The sequence below is a fragment of the Nomascus leucogenys genome, chromosome 11 (assembly GCF_006542625.1).
Source record: "Nomascus leucogenys isolate Asia chromosome 11, Asia_NLE_v1, whole genome shotgun sequence".
Classification (NCBI taxonomy): Eukaryota; Metazoa; Chordata; class Mammalia; order Primates; family Hylobatidae; genus Nomascus; species Nomascus leucogenys.
In genome coordinates this window covers 117478533-117500164 of record NC_044391.1, presented here as the reverse complement: position 1 = coordinate 117500164, position 21632 = coordinate 117478533, and positions in this window count along the sequence as shown.

Sequence of the window (21632 nt, the reverse complement as noted above, 5' to 3'; positions counted from 1 at the left end):
TCTCTACTTGCTTTACGCCTCCCGAGACTTGTTGCAAAAGTCTTTCTGTGCTAGAGACACAAACTTTGAATCTCTACTCAAGCTAGTGGTTCTTAGACTTCAGCATGCACCAAACTCACCTGCAGGACTTACGATAGTGCAGATTGCTGTATTCCACCCCCAGAATTTCTGATTCAGTAAGTCTGGGGTGGAGCCTAAGAATTTGCATTTCTTTTCCTTTTTTTTTTTTTTTTTAAATTTATTTGAGATAGAGTCTCGCTCTTGTCACCCAGCCTGGAGTGCAGTGGCACAATCTCAGCTCACTGCAGTTCCCACCTCCCAGGTTTAAGCAATTATCCTGTCTCAGCCTCCTGAGTAGCTAGGATTACAGGCACATACCACCACACCCGGCTAATTTTGTATTTTAGTAGAGACGGGGTTTCTCCATGTTGGTCAGGCTGGTCTCCAACTCCCGACCTCAGGTGATCCGCCCGCCTCGGCCTCCCAAAGTGCTGGGATTACAGGTGTGAGCCACCGCGCCCGGCCTAGAAGGCATTCTTGCTGAAGAAACTCGGCAGAGGGAAGGATTCATGTGGGCTGGAGCAGCTGGGAAAGCTTCACAAAAGGAGTTGGAGTTGAGTGTGTCCTCAAAGGGAGATTTGTCTGTGTAGAAGGGAGAGGAAAGAGCATTCCTGACAATGGCCTCTGAACATAGGAGCATTTACTGGGATGACACGGAGGAACAGATTCCCACTGGAACATACATCTCTTCAATGAGGTGGTGAAATACATCACGGGAAGGAGCCTGTCTGTGCCAGAACTATTATAACCTATTAAGTGCAATTAGCTGCGCTGTAGCCAAAGGGATGTTGATTTTGCTCAGCAGATTATCATTCAGGATCCCCAGGGATGGTGGTGCTGTGTGGGCAAAGCAGCGTGGGCAGCAGCAGCAAGGGAATGGGTGTATTTACTCCCGAAGCCTAGGACAGATAACTCCACTTCTTCTTTCTGTAGAAAGAAGTGTGGCAAGAGCTGACCCGAGGAAGAAGCTTTGCTCAATAGGAAATGAGCTATGATGATGAAATGAGGAAGCCCTGCTGGGCTTCAGCTTGATGGTTCGGAATTATAAAGAGAAAAGAATGTGTAAAAAGCGAATATGATCGTGGAAAACTGGAAACACTCCAAATATCCATCAATAAGACATCGGTTAAGTGAATTGCACAGTGTCCATGCTGTGGCATGCTAGGAAACCTGTAGGGAGAAGAAGGTAGCACTGGGCATAGTGACCTGGAAATAACTCCTAGCTACATGGTTAAGTGAGGAAAACAAGTTGCCAAATAGTATAGTAGAATTCCTTGATTTAAAAAATACATCAGTGAAAACTCTTGAATGAGGCCAGGTGCGGTGGCTCACGCCTGTGATCCCAGTACTTTGGAAGGCCGAGGCGGGCGGATCACCTGAGGTCGGGAGTTCGAGACCAGCCTGACCAACACGGAGAACCCTCATCTCTACTAAAAATACAAAATTAGCCGGGCATAGTGGCGCATGCCTGTAATCCCAGCTACTTGGGAGGCTGAGGCAGGGGAATCGTTTGAACCTGGTAGGCGGAGGTTGCAGTGGGCCGAGATCACACCATTGCACTCCAGCCTGGGCAACAAGAGCGAAACTCCGTCTCAAAACAAAAACAAAAACAAAACAAAACACTTGAATGATGTTTGCAAAGTTACTGTTAACAGTTTGCCAGTGGAAAGAGGAGTGGGGTTAAAGTTGGAGATACAGAGCTTAAGTGACTTTTTATTTTTTATTTTTAAAATTAAATTTCTGAATGGTTTAAATTTTTTCAAACATGCAATTGAAATAAATTCTAGCTAATGTGTACTCAGCGCCAGACACTGCTCTAGGTGTTTCAGGCCTATTCTTTAATCCTCCCAACAAACCTCTGGAGTTAGGTATTATTAATCTCCCACACTGTGCACGTTAGAAAACTGAGGCCCGGAGCAGTGACGCAGCCTGTCCAAGGTCACACGGTAATGAGTGGGAGAGCTGAGATTTGAACCCACGTCATGTGGCTCCAGCATCTGTGCACTGACCCTCTCACTGCTATGGCCCTCGATGGACCATGTTGGTCCATGGGATGGTAACTGTAACTGTAATAAGATTCCAGTAAAAACCACACAAAAACTATGTGCATAGAAAAAGCAATGGAAGTCTCTATAGTTGTCCCTTTAAAACATGGATCCAAAGATTCACTCTGAATTCCAGCTCAGACAGGCTAATTCAGGCATGAAATATAGTGATTTCAGAACACAAGGAAAGCCTCGCTTCTCCCTCCTACCCCAAACTGTTGGTTAACATTTGTTGAACAAGGACTGACTGTTTTTACCACCCAAATAGTGATCAGGCTTAATATGTGAATATTTCTGGACAAGGCGTAACTATCTCAAATTTAATTGTGTATATCTCTGATTTAATATTATCAAGGTGTAAATAGCAATCACATACAAAAAGCAGGTTGTGATAGGAGACGGGGAAAAGGCAGGAAGGAGGGACTCAGAGCATGATAGGGTACATATGGGGAAGGCAGACAGCAGCAGATTATCATATACTAGTTATCAGTGATACTTCTTTACAGTGATAGAAGCCTTCCCTTTCATAAGAACTTGCCTATGTATTTACACATTTGATCTTGACAACTTATGAACTAGAGAAGACAGATTTCTTCATTTTATTCATAGAGAAAACCAGGCTCCAGGAGGCTGTGACTTGGTAAATTACCAAGTTGGAACCGGAACCCAAAACTCCTGATTCTCCCTGGAGCATTCTTGAATTACACCCAGACACTTCAGCCACATCATGGCTTCACCTAGGATTAGCCCTGAATCAGCATCAGTGTGAGAAAATGTAGCAGACAAAAGCTCCAGAGGTTAAAGGGAGCAATAGGACCCTGGCCAGGACCCACTAAAGGACATCCAGGTGGAAGGACAGAGGAAGAGCCCAGGTCAACACAGGGGGGCCAAGGTCACAGGCTGGGGGAACGGCCCCAGAGCTGACATCAAGCAGCTAGGAAACAGGGCAGAAGTTTCGATTGTGGCATCTCTATGCCCGGACTTTGCTCCCACCACTTCTCCCATGCTGCCCCCATTTCTAGAATCTTCTTCCTATTTCTTTCCCTTCATTCTTTGCTTTCCTCTCCCACTCCAGCTCCAAACTCACATTTGCAGTTGTATAAAGGGGGGAAATACATGAATTTTTAGAAATAAAATTTGTCTTACCAATGGGATTGGAATTGTAATCCCATTATCTGAAACTCAATTTAAACCCCTACTAAATCTTTGAACCTTTTCTACTTTATCACCTGGTTAGAATGGGTGAAGTTCCATTAGTCAATTCTTTCATCACTTAATTAAATCCAATTAATCTATTCACTGCTTTGTTCAATCTTTTTTTTTTTTTTGAGACAGAGTCTTGTTCTGTCATCCAGGCTGGAGTGCAGTGGCACAATCTCGGCTCACTGCAACCTCTGCCTCCCGAGTTCAAGCGATTCTCCTGCCTCAGCCTCCCAAGTAGCTGGGATTACAGGCATGTGCCACCACACCTGGCTAATTTTTTTGTACTTTTAATAGAGACGCGTTTCACCATGTTGGCCAGGCTGGTCTAGAGCTCCTGACCTCAGGTGATCCACCTGCCTCCGCCTCCCAAAGTGCTGGGATTACAGGCCTGAGCCACTGCGCCCGGCCACTTTGTTCAATCTTGAATTCTCTTCATATTCTTTCTATCATAGTGCTACAGCGGTGCTGGATATTTAAGTGATCTTTAGCTGAATTCTGCATCTCCCATGGCTTCGACTCTGTAATCACCTCACCTAAAAGTCATGCTGATGACCTGAAGACATGGACATGCTCCACAATCCATGAGATGTAGAGAAGGAAAATAAGAATGAAAACAAATACTACACACTATCATTCCTCTAGGGTAGGGGAGTCCAATCTTTTTTCTTCCCACATTAAAAGAAGAAGAATTGTCTTGGGCCACACATTAAAAAATACACTAACACTAATGATAGCTGATGAACTAAAAAAAAAAAAGTCACACAAAAAAAAAAGCTTACCAATTTGTGTTGGGCTGCATTCAAAGCCACCTGGGCCACATGCGGCCGGCGGGCAGCAGGTGGGACAAGCTTGCTCTAGGGTAATGATGACTCCTGCAACTTCCTGCAATGTGTGGTTGGACCACTGATAGTCGTGGGAGGGAGCAAGCACTGAGGAGGCAAGACAATGAACGATTGAAACGCGGCTGTGCATGACAAGGAAGACATTGCATAGTTTTGTTTTACAATTTGCACATTTTATTTTTACCCTCGCCACTGCCCATATAGTTCTAAAAATTACCACCAGGGGGCAGAAGGGTGCCAATGTCCATTGTCTCTACTACGTTTTGGTTTTCCTTTCCTAATTTCCTCACAGAAGAATTTCTGATCCTATTGTGCAGATTAAGAAGCCAAGGAGCAGAGTGAAGTAAATGGGAGGCAACCCAGCATTTCATGAGTGGCAGTGGCGGGAATTAAACACTGATTTGGGTAAATCCAAGGACTAGGCACTTTCAGAGCTCACCTGAGTTTAAAAACATTCTACAACCCTCTTTGATTAAATGCAATACATTAAGAAAATTTCAAACAGGCCGGGCGCAGTGGCTCACGCCTATGATCCCAACACTTTGGGAGGCCGAGGCAGGCGGATCACCTGAGGTCAGGAGTTCGAGACCAACCTAGCCACTGTGGTGAAACCCTGTCTCTACTAAAAATACAAAAATACAGGCAATGTGGTGAACACCTGTAATCCCAGCCACTCAGGAGGCTGAGGCAGGAGAATCGCTTGAACCCAGGAGATGGAGGTTGCAGTGAGCCGAGATAGCGCCATTGCACTCCAGCCTGGGCGACAAAGCGAGACTCCATCTCAAACAAAAACAAAACACTTCAAACGATGTTACTGTAACTCCTTCTATTTTCCTGTTTTGTGTTTCACTTATCACCAATTTTGTCACTTATACTCCTTTCAGCTCTGTGTCCATTGTCAAAGAGGGGGCCTTGTCCCTTTCCACTAATATCGACTTTATGTCTCTCCATTAAGAAAACCATGGCCGGGCGCCGTGGCTCACGCCTGTAATCCCAGCACTTTGGGAGGCTGAGGCGGGTGGATCACGAGGTCAGGAGATCGAGACCAGCCTGGCCAACATGGTGAAACCCCGTCTCTACTGAAAATACAAAAATTAGCCGGGCATGGTGGCGCGCCTGTAATCCCACCTACTCAGGAGGCTGAGGCAGGAGAATCGCTTGAACCTGGAAGGTGGAGGTTGCAGTGAGCCGAGATCATTGCATTGCACTCCAGCCTGGACAACAGAGCAAGACTCTGTTTCAAAAAAAAAAAAAAAAGTCTTGGTCCTTTGAGTTTGACAAGAGGCTAGCTGAATCCTCATTGGAGACGTGTTTCATTTGTGTCAAGTGAAATGGAGTACTACCGAAAAAGTCGGAGATCTGGGGCTTCATCAAGTACACAGAACACATTTGAAAACTGTTTCTGTACCTGCCTGGTAGTAAACATGATGTGCATACGGCCCTATCTGGGCTGAGACTTGCTTCCATCGTGCCATGATGTTGTGGGTGAGGACATCTGTGGACCTCATCTGTTATCTACCAACTATTATAAACGGACAAATTGCCTTAGGTTGGTTCACAGTATTTTATTTACATCCCACTTCACAGAAAATCCCTCCAGCAAATATACCTGCATCTCCTTCCTTCCTCCGTGAGAGAAAAGTCCAGGCGTGGGAGTGGGGGAAGAGTCACCTCTGTCCTCTCTCCAGGTTTCCCACTAGCTGGAGGAAGCATCTCCCTCCTTTCTTGAATTTACAGGTTCCTTTCCTGAGGCTCGTTTTTGGCTTTCTCATAGAGAGTAGAGTGTTTTCCACACAATGTGTTTTTGCTAATAAAGACACCTGCAAGTTTTTCCAAGCTAGGTAGTAACACATAGGCAATTCACTTTTTGAAAACAACTGATACAAAATGTGTAAAGCAACAATGTCCTTTAAAATACAATATAAGGGCTGGGCGCGGTGGCTCACACCTGTAATCCCAGCACTTTGGGAGGTTGAGATGGGTGGATCAACTGAGGTCGGGAGTTCGAGACCGGCCTGACCAACATGGTGAAACCCCGTCTCTACTAAAAATACAAAATTAGCCAGGCATGGTGGTGCATGCTTGTAATCCCAGATACTCAGGAAGCTGAGGCAGGAGAATCGCTTGAACCCGGGAGGCGGAGGTTGCGGTGAGCCGAGATCATGCTCTTGCACTCCAGCCTGGGCAACAAGAGCAAAACTCCATCTCAAAAAAAAAAAAAAGATAAAATTGCAAAGAAAAAAAATCTTTGTCATCATTATAGGGTGGTAACTTTTACGCTTATCTTTCTTTCCTTTTTTTTTCGACCGAGTCTCGCTCTGTCACCCAGGCTGGAGTGCAGTGGCGGGATTTCGGCTCACTGCAACCTCTGCCTCCCTGGTTCAAGTGATTCTCCTGCCTCAGCCTCCCGAGTAGCTGGGACGACAGGTGCCCGCCACCACGCCCGGCTAATTTTTTGTATTTTTAGTAGAGACGGGGTTTCACCGTGTTAGCCTGGATGGTCTCGATCTCCTGACCTCGTGATCCTCTCGCGTCGGCCTCCCAAAGTGCTGGGATTACAGGCGTGAGCCACCGCACCCAGCCACCCTTATCTTTCTTTCTAAGGAGACTGTAAGTCCTGAAGAGTCAGTCTCAGACGCTGCGATCCCCGCCCTCACGTGCTTTGGACCAGGCTTTCATCATATGTTCTCTACAGTATTATCATTGTCTAGATTGGTTGCTATTATTCCATAGTCATTTTTATGTAATGGAGGTACAGCAAAGTGCATCAATTTTAAGTGTACAGTTCAATGAATGTTGACATAGATGTACACCCCTGTGGGTACCAGCACACGTCTCCAGCACCTCCAAAAGGCTGCCTCATCACCTTCCTTGTCAATACCAAACCCCCAAAAGGGTGAACTACTGTAACTTCTACCACCTTAGATTGCTTGCATCATCTTGAATGTAACTGCATAAAACAGTATATACTTGGCCGGGCGCGGTGGCTCACGCTTGTAATCCCAGCATTCTGGGAGGCCGAGGCGGGTGGATCTCGAGGTCAGGAGTTCAAGACCAGCCTGGCCAAGATGCTGAAACCCTATCTCTACTAAAAATACAAAAACAAAACAAAACAAAAACGGTATATACTTTTTGGCATCTGGTTTCTCTGCTCAACATGGGGCAGTGAGATTCATTGACTCTGTGGCATAAAACGGTACTTCCTCTTTTGTATTGCTGTGTGGTATTTCTATATATGAATATATTACAATTTGGTGATTCAGCCCTCTGTGGGTGGACTTTTAGGTGGTTGTCAGTTTTTGATTACTGTGATAAGGCTGCTAAAAGTGTGTACATGTCTTTTGGGGGATTCATTTTCCTTGGATAAGTACTAGGAATGGAATTGCTGGGTGTTAGTATAAATGGTGTCTTAAAGATTTTTATTTTCTAGTTGATTGTAGAAGCATGTACAAATACAGTTGGTTTTGTACACTGACCTTCCTTCTAGCAACTGTGCTAAATTCATTTGTGAAATCTCATCATTTATTTGCAGATTCTTTCAGACTTTCTACGTATATTGTCATGTCATTTGTGAATAATGACAGGTTTTTTGGTTTCCAGTTTTTATTCCTTTCCCCCCTTTCTTGATAGGAATGTCTAGAACCTCCAGTACACTGTTGGGTATTGGTGGTGATGGTGCATATCATTGCTGTGTTTCTGATGTCAGGGGGAGGTATTCAATATTTCAGCATTCAGTTTGATGATACCTATACCTGATTAAAATGTTCTTGTGTTTTAGAATAATTTCAGAGTCACAGAAAAGTTCAGAGTCACAGAAAAGTTCTGCAGAAAGTGCTTTTTGCAGATGGATACTATTTTTGCAGTATTTCGCAAAAACCTTTTGCAGGTGGATACTATTATTATTATTATTATTTGAAACGGAGTCTTGCTCTGTTGCCCAGGCTGGAGTTCAGTGGCATGATCTTGGCTCACTGCAACCTGTGCCTCCTGGGTTCAAGTGATTCTCCTGCCTCAGCCTCCTGAGTAGCTGGGATTACAGGTACCCGCCACCACGCCTGACTAATTTTTGTATTTTTAGAGAGACAGGGTTTCACCATCTTGTTCAGGCTGGTCTTGAACTCCTGACCTCATGATCCACCTGCCTCAGCCTCCCAAAGTGCTGGGATTACAGGCGTGAGCCACCGCACCTGGCACAGATGGATACTATTTAATGGATTAAAAAATCTTCTCTCTATTATTGGTTTCCTGAGTGTTATTACATTAACAGGTATTGAATTTTTTCAGGTGCTTTTTTGCATATTGGGATGATTACATGACTATTCTTTTAGTCTGTTCATGTAAAATTTGTGTTGATTGACTTTCAAATGTTACACTAATCTTGCATTACTAGAACAAACCTGGCATTGCTCAGCAAGGTGTGGAGTCTTTTTTGGGCATATTGCCAGATTTGCTTTGTTACCATTTTGTTGAGGATATTTATATCCAAGCTCATTAAAGAGGTTGTCCAACAATTTTCTCTTTTGTAATGTCTGTTTTTGAGTCTCGATATCAGGATTTTGCCCACCTCATAACACGTTGGAATATATTATCTTTTCCTTTTTTTTTTTTTTTTTTTGAGACAGAGTCTTGCTCTGTCACCCAGGCTGGAGTGCAGTGGCGTGATCTCAGCTCACTGCAACCTCCGTCTCCCAGGTTCAAGCAATTCTCCTACCTCAGCCTTCCAAGTAGGTGGGACTATAGGCGTGAGCCACCATACCTAGCTAATTTTTGTATTTTTAGTAGAGATGGGGTTTCACCATGTTGGTCATGAACCTCTATTGTTTTAAAAAAAATTTTGAAGAATATTAATATTTTTCTTTCTTCAATATTTTGAGTAATTCATTAGTAAAGCCATCTGGACATGGAGTTTTCTTTGTAGGACGGTTTTAATTACAAATCCAACTTACGGGACTATTCAGATTTTATTCTTTCTTCTCATCTCATATCTATTTACTTGTATTTTCCAAAGACTTTGCTGATTTCATCTAAACTATTCAAATTATTGTGCAAAGATAGTTACAACATCTTATTATCTTCTTATTGTTGTAGGGTCTGTAGCAATATTCTCATTTTAATTCCTGACATTGGTAATTCATTTTTTTCCTCTTGAGAGTTTATTAAAATTTTTTTGTTTTAGAATAATTTCAGAGTCACAGAAAAGTTCTGAAGATACTACAAAACATTTCCATATACCTCTCACCCAATGTTTATCCAATACATTTGTCAAAACTAAGAAATCAACATTGATATGTTGCTATTAATAAACTCCAGACTTTACTCATAGTTCACCAGATATTCTCATTAGTGATCTTTGTTTCTTCCAGGATCCAATCCAAAATACTGTATTGTGATTAGTTATTACTTTCTTAGGCTTTCCTCATATTTCATGACCTTGACAGTTTTGAAGAGGACTGGTCAGATAATTTGTAGAATGTACTTCAGATTGGGTTGTCTTGTATTTTTCTCGTTATAGGACTGGGGTGGTGGGTTATTGGAAAGAATACCAGAGGTGACGTGCCCTTCTCATCACGTCGTATCAAGGGGTACATACTACTTACATGACACTATTGGTGATGTTAACCTTGATCACTCTGTTCCAGTAGTATCTGCCAGGTTGCTTTACTGTGACGTTACTATTTTTGCCTCTCCATATTTTATTTTTTGGAAGTGCGTCACTAAGTCCAACCACACTCAAAAGTTGAGGGAGGGCAGCAGAGGAGGATAAGATTCACTTCCTAGAATGGAAAGAATCTACACACACTATTTATAATTCTTCTTTCCCACTTATTAATTTATTCAGACATTTATTTATATCAGTATGGATGGATACAGAGCAAAACAAGAAAGGGTGGAGAATGGATCTGAAAGTAAAGAGGCAACTGACAGGCACTAGGGCTAAGCCAATATTACTTGTTTTCTAGTTTCTTTGAGATTCTGAGCCCAGAGCCTGGACTAATGTGTCTGTTGGATGATTAGATATGTGGCAAATTGATGTTCTGTGTCATCCAGCTTTGAGACTAAGAACCGAAATGGCCTATTGTGTTATAGTATGTGGCAAATGCATGGGTGACACAGGAAGAGAAACCGATTCTTCTTTCAGGAGCACATTAAATTAAGAAAACTGAAGACACAGAAAACAGCTTATATGATACATATGCCACACGCCCTTCTTGTCATTGTCCAAATGTAGCACAGAGAACCTCGACCGGGCGCTGACCGCAGTAGCTCAGTACTCAGCTCTCAGGATACTGGGGGAGTCAAGAACAGTGGAGGGATGGGGGATGGAAGTGAAGAAAAGTAACTTGTAAGTGACAACCAATGAATTAAAAATATAGCTTTGTATGTATCCCCAGAGCTAAGCAGTGCCTGGCACAGAGCAGCAGCCTGGTAAATATTTGCTGAATGATGAATGTCTTAGGGATTTGCTCAAACAAGGAGTAAGATTTCTGTGTATTTGGACTTTAAATAAGCCTCAAGCAAATAAATGCATCTTTCTAGAAGTGAACAGACCTGAAAGGCTTATGATGTTGAAATCATAAGGGAAGACTGAGCTGTAATTCCCTGATTAGGACATCAGATTTGAGGATGTGGGGGTGGGTGGTGAAGCTCTAGTTGATTGATACCAAGAAACCAGTGGGCAGTTCCCAAGCAGAGTGCCCTTTGTCAGCTTAGTAACATCTAAACTTGTCCTGATGTTGCTGTCAGCTGGCTTGCGGGGTGGGGGGGCAGATTCCAGCCTATTTTAGGGGTGTTAGGAAAGAGATTCCTGGTCAGTATCTCACAGGAGAAAGAGAGCTGAGACATACCCATCTTAGAGGGTTAGTGGACTTTGTGGATATGAATTGGCTGAAACCCTCAGAGACAACAAACAAAATCCACATAGGTGTTCTCACAGACTGGACGCTCACAGTTATAAACAATCAGATAAAGGTTGTGGGGACAGGAAGGGAAGGCTGCTTCCCCATCATCTCTGGGCCACGGGCAAACCGAACACCTCCGCATTGCTCCCTTTCTTAACTAAGCTGACCCCTCCCACTCTTTCTAATTTTATTTACAATCGATATTTTATTTATAAATATTTCTAATATCTAATCCACCCAGATAATCCATCAGAAAGCTCTTAGAATCACAGAATGTTAGACTTGCAGGAAACTGTAGAAATTATCTAGTTCAACCTCCTTATTTTGTAGGTGAGGAAAGTGAAGCCCAGGAGGGCAATGCTTAGCTCAAGGGCCCTCGTTTCGTTAGTCAATGCGGGGCTGTAACCTCAGTGCTAACGGCCAGTCCAAAGCTGTCTCTGTTATTCTGGTGCTGCTCTTCCACCTTGAGTAACCTCAGAGCGGATGCAACAGCCAGACCGCAGGCTGACCTACCTTTCCACCTGCGGAGGCTCAGGAACTGACAGTGGAAAACTTATCAACAATAAAAAATAAAAACGGGGCCGGGCGCAGTGGCTCACGCCTGTAATCCCAGCACTTTGGGAGGCCGAGGCAGGCGGATCACGAGGTCAGGAGATCGAGACCATCCTGGCCAACATGGTGAAACCCCGTCTCTACTAAAAATACAAAAAATCAGCCGGGCGTGGTGGCGGGCGCCTGTAGTCCCAGCTACTCGGAGAGGCTGAGGCAGGAGAATGGTGTGAACCCGGGAGGCGGAGCTTGCAGTGAGCCGAGATCGCGCCACTGCACTCCAGCCTGGGCGACAGAAGAAGGCTCCGTCTGAAAACAAGCAAACAAACAAACAAACAAAAAAACCCACAAACTACAAAAGTAAACAACAGTAAGTGCAACCTTTTTTTGTTTGTTTGTTTTGAGACGGAGTCTTGCTCTGTCCCCCAGGCTGGAGTGCAGTGGTGCAATCTCGGCGCACTGCAAGCTCCGCCTCCCGGGTTCACGCCATTCTCCTGCCTCAGCCTCTCCGAGTAGCTGGGACTACAGGCGCCCGCCACCACGCCCGGCTAATTTTTGTAGTTTTAGTAGAGACGGGGTTTCACCATCTTGGCCAGGATGGTCTCGATCTCCTGACCTCATGATCCGCCCGCCTCGGCCTCCCAAAGTGCTGGGATTACAGGCGTGAGCCACCGCGCCTGGCCGAAAGCATGTGACATTTTTGAAAAGTTAGAGAATTGAAGGGCGTTTCCTTTTCTAATCGACTGTTACGATCAAAGTGGAATTTTTGTTGTTGTTATCGCTTTTTCAGAGGAAGGATGTTCTACAAAGTGAAACACAGGCAGTAGAGGAAGATGATATTGTTCAAGAAATCTAGATCAAGAAAGTCAGGGTTCACTTGAAACTTTTAAGAGAAGTTTCTTGTATAATCTGAAAATTTCAGGAGAGGTGTCATTAGCAGATGATGGTTTAAAAACAGTCTTTCCCACAGATTTCTCAAAGACATTATCTAAGAAGGGGGTGTGGGAAAGACAGATGGCCAAATAAAATTTGAATGGAGATATATTGGCCTTTTGAAAATAGAAGAAAAAAGTTTGTCAATGAAATGCCAGCCAAAGAGAGGCTATTTTGGTAAGTGGTAAGCTGTATGGTAATGTTAAAAATAAATAAATGTATGTATATTAATGATGGTGATATAAATAAGTAAGTATATGAATACCGGGTGGCCTGTCAGGACTGCCTGTGTACTCTACCCTGGGGGCCAGGATGTTTCTGCTACATCTCATGAAGTATCTCATAGGCAGCTAAGATGCTCAGAGCAGCAAAGCAATCAAATAAAATCTGATATTTACACGATTCTTTCCAACACTACAAAACCTTGGGGTAGATTCTCATAGAATGGAAGGATTTTGAGGGCATTAAAAAGGGGGTGGCTATATTTCTTTGGCTGTATCTCCTACACATATCTCCTTAGTCTTCCTTTTAAGACTTTCAACTCTGTTGTTTATTCTGCTGTTTTTCTTGTCTTCTCTTTTTCTTTTTCTTTTTTGAGACAGAGTCTTGCTCTGTCACTCAGGCTGGAGTGCAGTGGTGCAATCTCTGATCACCACAACCTCTGCCTCCCGAGTTCCAGTGATTCTCCTGCCTCAGCCTAGTAGCTGGGACCACAGACGTGCGCCACCACACTCGGCTGATTTTTGTATTTTTAGTAGAGATGGGGTTTCACCATGTTGGCCAGGCTGGTCTCAAACTCTTGACCTCAGGTGATCCTCCCACCTCAGCCTCCCAAAGTGCAGGGATTACAGGCATGAGCCACCGTCCCTGGCCAAAAATGCCCTTTTTATGTAGAGAGATTATTTTCTGAATCCTGATTGACTTGAGAAATAACTCACATGTGAGCTGTGCCTCTTCCTCTGCATCTCCAGGGAAAAGAAGTGAGCTGAGTTTCCTCCTAAAGGCTGGCATTCCGATCTAGCCAGGAGAGCTTCCCATTTTTTCCCCTTTTCGCTTTATTTCTAACTTGCATTTTGCAGCATTGGTAAGACAACAGGAAGCACTGGGCTTCCTCTCCAGGGCATTCAGCTGAAGGCATGTGCTTACCATACTGAAAACAGTAGCCGGAAAAGAGAGCACACACCCACCCTCCAGAGCATGACCTCTCCCCCGCTCCTTGCTCTCTCTGCCCTCCCCATGCCGGCCCCACTTCCCCCCTCAATGACTGGGAGGCCCCACTGGGGTTGCAGTGTGCAGGGTCCCCCAGTGTCCATGCCAGGTTTATCCCCACTGAGATGTGATGTGGCTGTATGTGTACCTTCCCATGTTCTCCTAGACAAAGGTTTTTGGAGGTCTGTGGGAAGACTGGTTTTGAACTGTGATCTGCCAATACCATCTCTCTTAAGATTATGAGATGATGCAAGAAACTTCTCTCAGTCTCAGCAAGATAAGATGCTGTTATGTAAAGTTACTAAGGGTTAATCAGTCATTGAGACACAGACTCACTTAGTATCAGAATTGCTCTGCATGTTCTTATATGTAAAATGGTTTGCTGTGTTGCCGTTCATAAGCTAAACACCCTTGAAAGAAGCAAAGGGAGGGATTACTGGTTGCACACTCAGTGTGTACAGGGATAACAGTTTTAAATATGATGCAAGTTTTTTATTTTTTTATTTTTTCTTGACATGGAGCCTAACTCTGTCACCCAGGCTGGAGTGCAGTGGTGGGATCTCAGCTCACAACAACCTCTGCCTCTTGGGTTCAAGCGATTCTCCTGCCTCAGCCTCCCGAGCAGGTGGGATTACAGGCATGCCCCACCATGCCCAGCTAATTTTTGTATTTTTAGTAGAGATGCGGTTTCACCATGTTGGCCAGCATGCTCTTGATCTCTTGACCTTGTAATCCGCCCGCCTCAGCCTCCCAGAATGCTGGGATTACAGGCCTGAGCCACCATGCCTGGCCGCAATGCATTTCTTAAATGTATTTGATTGATGTCTCCTGCCTCTCTAAAACGTATAAAACCAAGCCGTGCCCTAGCCACCTTCGGCACACGTTCTCAGGACCAGTCATGGGCCATGGTCACTCATATTTGGCTCAGAATAAACCTCTTCAAGTATTTTAGAGTTCTATAAGTCTCTTCAAATATTTTACAGAGTTCTCGCCAGATGTGGTGGCTCACACCTGTAAGCCCCAGCACTTTGGGAGGCCGAGGCAGGTGGATCACCTGAGGTCAGGAGTTTGAAACAAGCCTGGCCAACATGGTGAAACCCCGTCTCTACTAAAAATACAAAAATTAGCCAGGCATGGTGGCTGGCACCTGTAATCCCAGCTACTTGGAAGGCTGAGGCAGGAGAATTGCTCGAACACCAGAGGCAGAGGTTGCAGTGAGCCGAGATCCTGTAGCTGCACTCCAGCCTGGGGGAAAGAGCAAGACTCTGTCTCAAAAAGAATATATATATATATATATATATATATATATATTTTTTTTTTTTTTTTTTTTTTTTTTTTTTTCCAGAGTTTGACTCTCCTTTGACAGAACCAACTTTGGACAGAAGGTCCAAAAAGCTGCTGAAGACAGTCATTGCACTGATTGTGAGAGGTGACGGCATGCTGGCAGTCCTCACAGCCCTCGCTTGCTCTCAGCGCCTCCTCTGCCTGGGCTCCCACTTTGGCAGCACTTGAGGAGCCCTTCAGCCCACCGCTGCACTGTGGGAGCCCCTTTCTGAGCTGGCCAAGGCCGGAGCCGGCTCCCTCAGCTTGCAGGGAGGTGTGGAGGGAGAGGCGCGAGTGGGAACCGGGGCTGCGCGGTGCTTGTGGGCCGGCTGGAGTTCCAGGTGTGCGCGGGCTTGGCGGGCCCTGCACTCGGAGCAGCCGGCAGGCCCTGCCGGCCCCAGGCAGTGAGGGGCTTAGCACCCGGGCCAGCGGCTGCGGAGGGTGTACTGGGTCCCCCAGCAGTGCCAGCCCACCAGCGCTGCGCTCGATTTCTCACCGGCCCTTAGCTGCCTTCCCGCGGGGCAGGGCTCGGGACCTGCAACCCGCCATGCCTGAGCCTCCCACCCCCTCCATGGGCTCCTGTGCGGCCCGAGCCTCCCCGACAAGCGCCACCCCCTGCTCCACGGCGCCCAGTCCCATCGACCACCCAAGGGCTGACGAGTGCGGGCCCACGGCGCGGGACTGGCACGCAGCTCCACCTGCAGCCCCGGTGCGGGATCCACTGGGTGAAGCCAGCTGGGCTCCTGAGTCTGGTGGAGACGTGGAGAACATTTATGTCTAGCTCAGGGATTGTAAACACACCAATCAGCACCCTGTGTCTAGCTCAGGGTCTGTGAATGCACCAATCGACACTCTGTATCTAGCTGCGCTGGTGGGGCCTTGGAGAACCTTTATGTCTAGCTCAAGGTTTGTAAACGCACCAATAGGCACTCTGTATCTAGCCCAAAGTTTGTGAACACACCAATCAGCACCCTGTGTCTAGCTCAGGGTTTGTGAATGCACCAATCAACACTCTGTATCTAGCTACTCTGGTGGGGCCTTGGAGAATCTTTGTGTCCACACTCTGTATCTAGCTACTCTGGTGGGGACGTGGAGAACCTTTGTGTCTAACTCAGGGATTGTAAACGCACCAATCCAGCACCCTGTCCAAACAGACCACTCGGCTCTACCCATCAGCAGCATGTGGGTGGGGCCAGATAAGAGAATAAAAGCAGGCTGCCCGAGCCAGCAGTGGCAACCCGCTCGGGTCCCCTTCCACGCTGTGGAAGCTTTGTTCTTTCGCTCTTTGCAATAAATCTTGCTACTGCTCACTCTTTGGGTCTACGCTGCCTTAAGAGCTGTAACACTCACCGCGAAGGTCCGCAGCTTCACTCCTGAAGCCAGCGAGACCACGAACCCACCAGAAGGAAGAAACTCCGAACACATCCGAACATCAGAAGGAACAAACTCCAGACGCGCCACCTTAAGAGCTGTAACACTCACCGCGAGGGTCCGTGGCTTCATTCTTGAAGTCAGGGAGACCAAGAACCCACCAATTCCGGACACAATTGCACTGGCAGGAAGATGGGACCTTGAAAACAAAAGCCATGTCCAGAATGAGTGAAAGACACAGTGGCTCTTGGGACCAATGACAGAGGACCTTTTTTTTTTTTTTTTTTTTGGAGACAGAGTCTCACTCTGTCACCCAGGCTGGGGTGCAATGGCACGATCTCTCGGCTCACTGGAACCTCTGCCTCCCGAGTTCAAGCGATTCTCATGCGTCAGCCTTCCTAGTAGTTAGGACTACAGGCATGCACCACCACACCCGGCTACTTTTTGTATTTTTAGTAGAGACGGGGTTTCACCATTTTGCCTAGGCGGGTCTCAAACTCCTGACCTCAGGCAATCCGCCTGCCTCAGCCTTGAAGAAGACCATTTTTAAGGAGCCCTTAGAAGTATAATTTGAGAGTGACTCCTTGGGGAGGCAAGGTCTGTGCCTTGTGATCCTCCTCTTCCAGTCTTTCCTGGGGTTTAGCTGGCTCTCGTCCATCCACCATCTACCATTATTGGTAAAGCTGAGAACAAGAACCAGCTGCTGAGCTCTCAAGGTCCTGGAGTGAATGAATCAATGCTTTAACAACTAAGTCTCTGAGTGAGTAGTCCGTCTTGGTATTTAGCCTAGTCTTTCTGTCTTTCTGCCTGCCTGCCTGCCTGCCTGCCTGCCTGCCTGCCTGCCTTCCTTCCTTCCTTCCTTCCTTCCTTCCTTCCTTTCTTCTTTCTCTCTTTCTCTCTCTCTCTTTTTTTTTTTGATGGAGTCTTGCTCTGTCGCCCAGGCTGGAGTGCAGTGACATGATCTCTGCTCACTGCAACCTCCGTCTCCCAGGTTCACGCCATTCTCCTGTCTCAGCCTCCCGAGTAGCTGGGACTACAGGGGCACGCCACCAAGCCCAGCTAATTTTTGTATTTTTAGTAGAGATGGGGTTTCACCATATTGGTCAAGCTGGTCTCCAACTCCTGACCTCAGTTGATCCACCCGCCTCGGCCTGGGATTACAGGCGTGAGCCACTGTGCCCGGCCTTTGCTTAGTCTTTCTTCCCAGAGAAATGACATCCATAAAAGTTGGGTTCTCACAGTGAGATACCATCTCACACCAGTTAGAATGGCCATCATTAAAAAATCAGGAAACAACAGGTGCTGGAGAGGATGTGGAGAAATAGGAACACTTTTACACTGTTGGTGGGACTGTAAACTAGTTCAACCATTGTGGAAGTCAGTGTGGCGATTCCTCAGGGATCTCGAACTAGAAATACCATTTGACCCAGCCATCCCATTACTGGGTATATACCCAAAGGACTATAAATCATGCTGCTATAAAGACACATGCACACGTATGTTTATTGCGGCACTATTCACAATAGCAAAGAGTTGGAACCAACCCAAATGTCCAACAACGATGGACTGGATTAAGAAAATGTGGCACATATACACCATGGAATACTATGCAGCCATAAAAAATGATGAGTTCGTGTCCTTTGTAGGGACATGGATGAAACTGGAAAACATCATTCTCAGTAAACTATCGCAAGGACAAAAAACCAAACACCGCATGTTCTCACTCATAGGTGGGAATTGAACAATGAGAACTCATGGACACAGGAAGGGGAACATCACACTCCGGGGACTGTTGTGGGGTGGGGGGAGGGGGGAGGGACAGCATTAGGAGATACACCTAATGCTAAATGACGAGTTAATGGGTGCAGGAAATCAACATGGCACATGCATACATATGTAACAAACCTGCACATTGTGCACATGTACCCTAAAACCCTAAAGTATAATAATAAAAAAAAAAAAAAGTTGGGTTCTACGTTTGAAAAACTTGGATCAGGTGATTATCTCTGAAACAGTTTCCCCCTGGCAAGATGGTTTTCCTAATCAGTGCCCACACCCACCATGAACCACTAAAATCATGGTGAAAACCAGGGTTCCTCTACATCAGCCTTTGATCCTGATTGTTCAGCAGGAAGATGTTGCTTGGCTGAAGGAGGAAGGGAGTAAGGTTCCTCTGTTATTAATTACCTCCAAGCTATCACTACATCATGCTGCTGCCTTTGAACAGTCTCAGTGGAAGGGAGCGATCTTCCACCACTATGTGCTTCCTCACCTATGCCCCATATGAACCTTCTCCATGTCTGCCATTAATCAGCAAACGTGCTGTTCAGCAACCACTAACCATTATTGGCTGACAGTTTGATAGACTTGATAAAGATGACAAGTTGTTGAAGCTGTTTTCTCTTCTTTGCATAATGTTAATATCTTCACCACAGTTCTTGGGCAAATCATCTTTTTTTTTGAGACAGGGTCTCATTCTATTGCCCAGGCTGGAGTGCCACGGTGCAGTCATGGCCCCCTACAGCTTCTACCTCCTGGGCTCAAGTGATCAGCTCTCGAGTAGCTGAGCCTGCAGGCCATGCTACCGTGCTTGACTAATTTTTGTATTTGTTTGTAGAGATGGGGTCTTGCTCTGTTGCCCAGGCTGGTCTCAAAATCCTACCCGCAAGTGATCCTCCCACCATGGCCTCCCTAAGTGCTGAGATTATAGGCGTGAGCCCCCACGCCCAGCCACCTTGAACAAATCTTAAGTGCTCTCAGCCTAGAGTTTTCTCCAAGATTAAGCGAAATTATCCACATAAAGCACTTAGCACAAGATAAGTGCTTTGTCTTTGTTGATGAGGATGAAATAGAAGATGACTGGTTAGTGAGAAGTGTTTTGTTTGTTTGTTTGTTTTTCGTTTTTGTGAGACGGAGTTTCGCTCTTGTTGCCCAGGCTGGAGTGCAGTGGTACGATCTTGGCTCAATGCAACCTCCGCCTCCCGGGTTCAAGAGATTCTCCTGCCTCAGCCCCCGAAGTAGCTGGGATTACAGGCATGCGCCACCACGCCCGGTTAATTTTTTGTATTTTTAGTGGAGACGGGGTTTCGCCATGTTGGGCAGGCTGGTCTCGAACTCCTGACCTCAGGTGATCCGCCCGCCTCAGCCCTCCAAATTGCTGGGATTATAGGCATGAGCCACCATGCCCGGCCGAGAAGTATTTTTTTAAGTAACACTTTTTTTTTTTTCCCAGCTCCATCATCTGTTTGCTTTGGCCATCACAACACCCACACTCTTTTAAAGAAGGTCTCCACGGCTAGAAACTTCTCCCACTCTAATTTGGGTAAAATATGAATATGTTTGTAACACACTGAGGCGTGCCATCTTCCTCATGTCCACCTTCTTCCTCATGTCCACCCATGGACTCCATGGAAATCAGGGGACTCCATCTTCGGGAGATTTGCTTTCCTAGCGCTGGCCGCATCCTTAGCACTCTGTGGCTTCCTGATACAAGTGCTGGAATCTCTCGGGCTCAGTATTACTAAATGAGTAGCCAGCTGCATCATGCAGGGACCCAGCAGGAAGCAGATGGCACGTTCAAACAAGGACGAGTCAGGAGGATGTAAAAAGGGACGATTCACAAAGCGGTGGAGAGGGGAAGGCAAACCACAAAGGATAATGCAATTACGCGAGCTGGTGAGGCAGAACTGTTACCCATGCTAGGCTCAGAGGAGAGAGCCAGGGGAGTGAGTGGTTCCTGGATACCTAAGGCAGAGATTCGTGCGCGAAGAGCCGCCTTGAGACGAGTGTGAGTTTAGTTGATAGGTGCAGCCACTGTGAGACAAATCAACAGGGAGGAGTCAGGAGAATAAATACTCTGATCTCACTGTCTTCCTCCCCTGTAATTTGCCAAACCTCCTTCTTAGCCAAATACCACTGGAAGCCAAAGGGCAAGGGAGCCCATTGAGGCCAGCCTCCTGGGGCAGGGTGGAAAAGAGTGGGAAGTGGATCTGGAGGGGCAAATGGAAGTTATCTGGCACATTAAATAAATAAAAAGTGATATGACCAGTGATACAAACCAAGGATTACAGTTTGTCCAATTTCTTGCAACTGGGGTCCTTTAAAAAAAGAAATCAGCAGGCGCAGTGGTTCATGCCTGTAATCCCAGCACTTTAGGAGGCCGAGGCGGGCAGATTACGAGGTCAGGAGTTCGAGGCCATCCTGGCCAACATGGTGAAACCCCATCTCTACTAAAAATACAAAAATTAGCCGGGTGTGGTGGCACGCACCTGTAATCCCAGCTACTCAGGAGGCTGAGGCAGGATAATCGCTTGAACCTGGGAGGTGGAGGTTGCAGTGAGCTGAGACTGCGCCATTGCACTCCAGCCTGGGTGACAGAGCAAGACTCCATCTCAAAAAAAGAAAGAGGCTGGGCGCGGTGGCTCATGCTTGTAATCCCAGCACTTTGGGAGGCCGAGGCGGGCGGATCACGAGGTCAGGAGATCGAGACCACGGTGAAACCCCATCTCTACTAAAAATACAAAAAAATTAGCCAGGCGTGGTGGTGGCGCCTGTAGTCCCAGCTACTCGGAGAGGCTGAGGCAGGAGAATGGCGTGAACCCAGGAGGCGGAGCTTGCAGTGAGCCGAGACTGTGCCACTGCACTCCAGCCTGGGCGACAGAGCGAGACTCCATCTCAAAAAAAAAAAAAAGAAAGAAAAAAAATCAATTGATCCCTAACTTAAATGCTTCCAGAAAATCCTTCAGCTTTTGTTTTATGACTGGATTTCCAAAATCTAAGTTACTGTGACTCATGCTCACAGACCAGTCTCTGACATGATTTATCTGTGATTCTGAATGTTCTCGCATGTGGCAACCAGAAATGGCCCCCTACTTCCCACCCACTGAGGAAGAACCACGTGGTGCCCCACCTGGCTGAATGGGAGCTCTTAGGCAGACACCATTCTGGCCCCCCCAAAGAACTCTGGTAACAGGCTTTGTGGGACCTTCCCTCGCCAGTACGCTCTCCTAGGGGTCCAGGTCGGAGTGGGAGAAGCAGGGAAAGGGGACAGAATTTGCTGGGGGAACCATAGCTGAGCCCTGGAGGCAGAAAGCACCTTTCCTGTGTAACTTTCTGCATACTGAGAGAAACCTAGAAAATCATCCTTTTCTTTTTTGAGACGGAATTTTGTCTTGTCGACCTGGCTGGACTGCAGTGGC